We start from the raw sequence: 7,015 nt of genomic DNA on the forward strand, positions 1-7,015 counted from the left end.
CTCAGATGACTTTTCCTCTATTCAAATAGATACTAAGGTAATGTTTGGTTGCAAAGATAGCTATAGAAAAGTAAAGATAAGTTAGTTATTTTTCCTTTTGTGCATGTCTAGTTGGCAGAAAAAATAAATTAAAAAAAAATATATATTACTAATTATAGGAAAGTCATTTTTATTTTCATTTACCTCATCTTCTTGCACTTCATTTTTTCCACATAACTTTTCTTCCATCATCAAAGTTTTGCAACCTTTCGACTTACAATGAACTTACACAATCATATTATGAGAGTATGTTGTCAATTGTTCCCACCACTTGACCTAGGTGATGGCACCACTTAAGTTTTAATTGGAACATCGTATGACCACATACTCTATTCACCATATATATATATATATACACAAACACACACACACATATACAAATATTTACATATATATATTTATGTATGTTTCACTAACTACATACTCTGATAATATGATTGTGTAAGTTTAGTGTAGGGCCAAAGGTGGCAAAACTTTGATGATTGGATAGAAGAAAAGCGAAACATGATGAAGTCTTATCAGTGTTTTACAGGTGCTCTGTGAAATATTGCAATGTTCATTGACATGCAACTTTTAGGTTTTTAGCTTTCTATATTAGCTTTTCCGATAGCATTCTTATATATCTCCTAGCTAACCCAAATTTAGCTATTTCCTTTGGCTGCAATGAATGCATTTTATCATGATCAGAACTAATACTTGACAAGTCTAGTAGTTAGTTTTTAACTAATAAAATAATGTCAATTAGACAAATAAAGGTCTTACAATCTTATTTGAATTGGATTTAATGTGAAATTAGTGAATTCTATAATTTTATTTGGAGCATTCGTATTGGTCGAAAAGGCTTGCTAAGTAGTGAGTTCCACATTTAGTCATCAGTGTTCCACCTTTTTTCGATCAATAAGAATTGAATATAAACGAGTAAATCTACAATATAATTGTTTTTTTATTTCTTCTCGTTTGTTTGGAAGAGAAGTATGTGGCATCTTATGGGATTCAAATCCATGAATTTTATTTTTTTTGGCTCTGATTTCTCTTACACAAAGTCTGTCAAACGTCACTATTTGATTCATCTTCAATTTTGTTCCCTTTATCAAAACCAAGCCTAATCAGACATGCAACTAGTAGTAGTGTTAGAAGAAAAACAAAAGAACCACAAAAAAAAGGATAACTGCAAAAAAAAAAAACCTAGCTGGTAAAATTTGACAAATAGAAAAATTTTGTAAATGCAAAAAAAAAAGGCTAGGGTATGATTTTTTATTTTTTATAAATTAGAATTACCCGAACCTATATATGTGTAGGATTGCTTAAAGTAATTACTACTCATAATTTAATTCATAATTATTTAGCATTTTCTAGTAAATTAGATTAGGAAACCTATTAAACATACATATTTTTATTTACGACTTATACACTTAATCGGATAATCCTAACTCCTCTGCACCTTTTCTCAATCACTACGTTGACCTCATATACTCCATTCCTATATCGCTCTCTTTGCCCCAAATTTATTTTTCCTTGCTCATAAAATCTATGTTTTTCTTCACTAGTTTTCTTAATGTTCTTCTTCAATCTACTAATTTTTGTTTTTCAAAATTTTAAAACTTTCATATTTGGCTGTGGAGGAACCCATCATCACTATTGAACAATGAGCTGATAGCTTTTAAGAAGTGAAGAAGACAAAAATAGACGTTTGGAATAATAAGTGTTTTTTTTATAGAATGTGTTTTGATTTGTAATGTTTTAATTATGTATTCTATTGGTGGATTTCTAGAGTTTATGATTGAATACTCATATTTGACTTGGGCATATTTTTTAACTATTTTCTTTGTTAATCTAATTCACTTTTTTTCCCTTCAATATAAAAGGGTTAGGTTTTCCTATGTATTCCATTCTATTTTACAGGTTAATTGATCACCTATTAATCGATTGAATAGGATTAGGGTATGCAATATAATTTTATTGAACTGGTGCATTGGATTAGAGCTAGCAAAATTGTGATAAGTAGGGTTGGTGGAGTAGTGATTAAAATATTCATTATTTTTTAAAAAGAAAAAAAAAATCTTCACTCTATCCTATTTTGCATATGGTAGGACCATATACAAATTATGATCTGTTTTTATTTTCCTTTTCATGTTTGAATATAGGCCAATCCACAGTCCTCTAAGATCTAAATTGTCTTTTTACCTAAATTTACGCAATCCTACAATGTGTAATTTCAATTAAATAGACAGAACATTGCTAGTTCACTAACGTACTCAAAAGAAGATTCAGAAGCATAACAAAATATTTTACAACAAAATGATGTTTTTAAGAAAAAACAACCCTTAATTGTGTCTAAAATATGGAGTTCAGAATCAAAATACAGCATATGAACCATACAGTAACAAATTTAAACTTCGAATTAAACCATACAAAAATTTCATAGAAACTAAGCTAATTTTGAGGATATCCATTTAGCTTTATCTTTTTAGAGTTGAGATTTAGAATGTTTAGTAAGCAATATTTAGTTATATTAGTGAGAGCTGCAAGTAATTGTAGGATTTTGTTTATTTGGAAGAGTGTTATAATCCTTTAGCCTAGAACACCAGTTAGTTTCAAAGTCGTCAACATCTTATACCTCCAATCAAGAGTTGTACACCCCACTACGAAAGGGAAAAATTCACAATTAATGAAGGTAGCTAAAGCTGGTTGCCCATTTCTTCTAGCAATCAAAAAGGGAGAAGAAAAGAAAAGAAAAAAAAAACCATATGATAAGAATTATGATCCAAATTTCATGCTTTTGCAGTAATCAATGGTTGCCTTTACAACTATGTTCACGGTGGGAATCAGATTTCATAGATCATAGTGAATGTGAATGAGTGGGGTAGTCTATCACTCTATCTCTTGGTCATGAAATCAGAATACTTAATTACACTTAATTAGGAAAATCTCGCCATCCTTCCCTTTTCTTAAAAAACTGCAAAACTTTCCTCAAGGGAAGTTCGATAAGCACAGGTGTAGACAGAAATGCTTTTGATTTTGGGAAGATGAAAGATACTACAAATGGAAGTAAAACTGTAAAAAGATGAGATTGGATGGTGGGGGATTTAGAATTACTAGATGCCTTGGTATGAGCACTTGAGCAGGAGCAGTAGTGCTGTAGTATTAGTAGTTATGGTCGAATTAATGAAATATGGTTGGACTGCTCTTGGATTTGTATCCATCTAACCCTTAAAGATAACGTAACACAAGAAAACAGGACAGAACAGAACAGAATAGCACTACTGATGTTTTGACCAGCGTGTCTTCTCCTCTTTCTCTCTTTCCTCCTCTCTCACCAGTATTAATCCATCTCTCTCACCAAGATCTCTGGGAAGCTGGAAATATAAAATTAGGAGAGGCCCATAAAAGATAAACCTACATTTATTCCATACGTAACGGAATCTAGCTCCCCTCCCATCCTATATAAACCACAGCCTTCCCTTCAGATCCTCGCACATCAAATCAAAAGCCCTCCTCCTTTTCTAATGGAACAGTACTCTCCACTGCCCAATATTTGCTAGTACTGTCTACTCCTCTCCCCTTCCTCCCTCCGGGGGTATTTATTCCTACCCAGAATTAGGGTTTCCAACCTTCCAGAGAGTAGGAAGAAGTAGGAGTAAAAACTAAAAAACTCCCCTTCACTGGCTCACTCATAACCAGCCTGTTTCCATCTGGGAAATTTCCAGACTGAGTTTTCTGGGCTAAATCTCACAAAGGGTTTGGTTAAAATTTCTTGATTTCCATCTGGGATGGTTGCAGAGGATAGTCTTCTGGAGTAAATCTACAAGGGTTTTGAGTTTCATTGGGTAAGGGGGTGGTGACAGAAGAGAGTGAGCACACATGGTTGGTTTTCTTGCATGATTAATTGTGTCCCCGTGCTTGAAGCTATGCGTGCTCACTCTCTATCTGTCACCCCGCACCTCTTCTCTCTCTCCTTTTTGCATGTATTCGATTCTTTTGATTCGTTATCTGCTGCTGGAATTGATGTTCATGGAGTTTTTCTTTCTCCTTAATGAACACATCCATCCAGGAAAGTTGACTTTGTTCGGCTCGGGAGTCAGTGGTAGAGAGCGGCGACGAAGATAAGATGCTTTTTGTGTTGGAAAGATAAAAGGGTTTTCCATCAGATGAGGATACGTGATCCCTCCCGGACGTCGGCTGCAGAACAACTTTTAGCTTCTCCAGTAGGTGAGGTCGGTTGAATATAGTACAACAGAAAGGTGAGCCCTTTGCTAAATTCGATGAGTACTTTCATGTAAGTTGAATCCGTTGCGGTTGACTAAATTGGAGTAAAGTACAATTTTCACCTCATATGCTGCTAATTTGTTCCAATGACAGTACTAATTTTTAGGTCAATAAATCACGGATAGGGATGTCCGAGATATGTATTCAGGAGTCAGGAGTCAGTTTATTGCTATTATTGTGCAATTAAATCTTGTAGTTATCAATCTTTCTTTGGTACTTGACTCCAAATCGGGGAAAAAGACTAATGTTTCTTGTGTCTGTTCCCTACTGGTGCAGCGGTGCATTCATCATGGACCCAAAAAGGATAAAGCACAAACGCTAAACGCCAAGGTGATAGCCCTTTCCGCAGATAAAATTGACTCGGTACGTGCCTTTAATTGTGGGGTTGCATTTTGATCTGATGGTACTTGGTAGTGGGATGATGTATGCGTTTGGAAAATGATTTCTTCCCTTTTTCTTGTTTTTGTACTATCTTGTGGTACAATTAAGCGATAGTACTAGCACCCCGATTAGCCAACGGAATTAATTTACAGTACACTAGCATCATTTTGTCCTAATCCAAGTTATTCGGTCATTTTCATTTGATTGAAGTTGGTTCCTACAAGTAGTTTCCACGTTTGTCAAATTCATTTTGTCTAACCTGAGCTGACCATATTCCATTTTTTGTTCTCTCTCTCTCTCTCTCTCTGATGTAATCAAGCCTAGTTAAGTATTGATCTTATGTCTTTCAAGTTTCAACCTTTCTCCAATACTTCATTTCATCACAAATCTTTTTGCTAGCTAGCATAAGCTAGCACTTGCACATATTACCTTATTGGGTACTTCATTGTGGCTTGAAATAGATTAATTGTGACACAAACTAGTATTTTCATGGTTTTTAGTACTATTTCATGTTCTAAAGATTTGCAAATAATATAGTACTCATCAAGCCATAAAGCTCGGGTTACAAGTTGTTTCTTAGAGACTTAGCTACTTTCGTTTTCTTGGAAATTTGGTTTATCTGACCAGATATGGCTCCAACCCCACTTAATTAGGTGTTGCAATATCGATGCCGCAATTTTGTTGGTACCTCTGGCAGGCTTCACTTTCCAATTGAAGCATGCTCAGATAAATCCGAAATTTTTTTTTGGATAAGATTGCCAGCGACGCATACTTTGGAGGGCTGATTATCTCACCAACTTGCTATCCTCTCTCAGGCCATTCCACTATTCAGATTTCGGCTTTGAGGGAAAAATCGAAACTTGGTTGTTCTTTTTTCTTCTCATGCTTGCAAAGATAGTAATTTCATCATGATACACTTAGCATTATGGTATGATGATAAAGAAGTTGGAATATGCATGGACAATTAGGTTTCTTATGATCCTGAAGTGATGAGAGGTTTGACTGCATAGATAATAATACAATGCACCAGTACTATTTTGTTTGTTGACCATACTACTATAGCCAAAGTGAAGTGCCCAATTTATGTGAGTTTGGCCATTTCTTTTGTCTAGCGCGTCCTAAATCTTGTATGTTAATGGTGGAGTTGTTTGTCAAATACTGTAACTATCAAAAACATTTCGCTTAAATGTGCTTTTTCTATTAATAACTTTTTTTTGTTTCCTAGGTTTCTTGTTACAATTCATGAGTACATCCTTAATTTCCTTGATATATATCTCCACATTGTATGCTCACTTGCGGTCACGCACTGAAATAGGTTTGTATCCATATCTCATGCTCAAGGCTGATATATATCTATGCCTTGGAATAGGTATAATTGGGAGTAGAATTTCCATTGTCCCATGAGACATTGAAGAGCAATTGAAAGATTTTCATTCACACTTTGTGTTTGGAGTATAAAGATGTTGTGAATTGGAAAAGACAATCTGGACAAACAGGTTCCATCTTTTGCTTGATATAAGTAGGAACCAGCTCGTGATACCTTTTCCATAAAACTATTTGCTAGGTTCTAATAACCTTCTTTGTCTGGTGAAAGAGCCCTTTCATAAAAAGCAAAATAATGTACCAAGGCAGAAAGGATATCCCCCGCTTGGAGAAAAAGGAAATGGCATGATCTCGTGAATGTAATGGGTTCCCAGTGATGTAGTCCTTGATAATGAGATATTCTTACCATTAGGAAAATAATTGTTGTATTTGTTGCTCATAAACGAGTGAAGGTGTCATGATGCTAGCCCACATGCAAACAAATCGATGGTGCCCTTTTAGCTGCTGCAGAATCTGTTAAAATAAGCTCAGTTCTGGTTTAGGGATCTGTCATCCAGTTAGGGGACCATATTCATCTTTTCAGATGCGATGTATACTCTCTTCTAATGTGGCTATAACGTGGTGGAGCTGCAGTTTAATCTTTTCATCAATCTTATATCAATTGAAGCCAACTGCAACTGCATGGTCCTGTGCACGGCTGGATCATCGAACTTTGATTCCTTTCCTAGAAAATGAGATGCATCTTTTTCTAAATAAATATATTTTGATAGTGCTTTCGTTCGTTGGGAAAATTCTTTATCTTAATCAGTTGGTTGTGATGTTTTAATTACATAAGGATCAAGAATTAGGTATGCAATTTGTCTTGGTACACTGATGCCACTGTCATCTATCAGATTTGCAGATGTTTCCTACCCTTATGCAGGAGGAAGTCATTTTTTACTACTTTCTCTGGGATTCTGCAAGGCATGACTACAGAAGATGATTAGACATTCTTTGTTTTGTCCAT

General features: G+C 34.9%; 1 long non-coding RNA gene across 3 annotated transcripts; it reads left to right on the top strand.

The window, feature by feature from the left end:
• The first annotated feature begins 2,573 nt into the window (after positions 1 to 2,573).
• On the top strand, positions 2,574 to 6,800 carry LOC140012948 (uncharacterized). Of its 3 annotated transcripts, none has more exons than XR_011819980.1 (3): positions 2,596 to 4,280; positions 4,582 to 5,549; positions 6,056 to 6,800. It is a non-coding gene; the product is annotated as an uncharacterized lncRNA (long non-coding RNA). The 3 variants fall into 3 exon arrangements; XR_011819979.1 differs by having other exon boundaries at positions 2,620 to 3,866; positions 4,091 to 4,280; positions 4,582 to 6,800; XR_011819978.1 differs by having other exon boundaries at positions 2,574 to 4,280; positions 4,582 to 6,800.
• The last annotated feature ends 215 nt before the right edge of the window (positions 6,801 to 7,015 follow it).

This window comes from Coffea arabica, chromosome 8e (genome assembly GCF_036785885.1).
Source record: "Coffea arabica cultivar ET-39 chromosome 8e, Coffea Arabica ET-39 HiFi, whole genome shotgun sequence".
Lineage (NCBI taxonomy): Eukaryota > Viridiplantae > Streptophyta > Magnoliopsida > Gentianales > Rubiaceae > Coffea > Coffea arabica.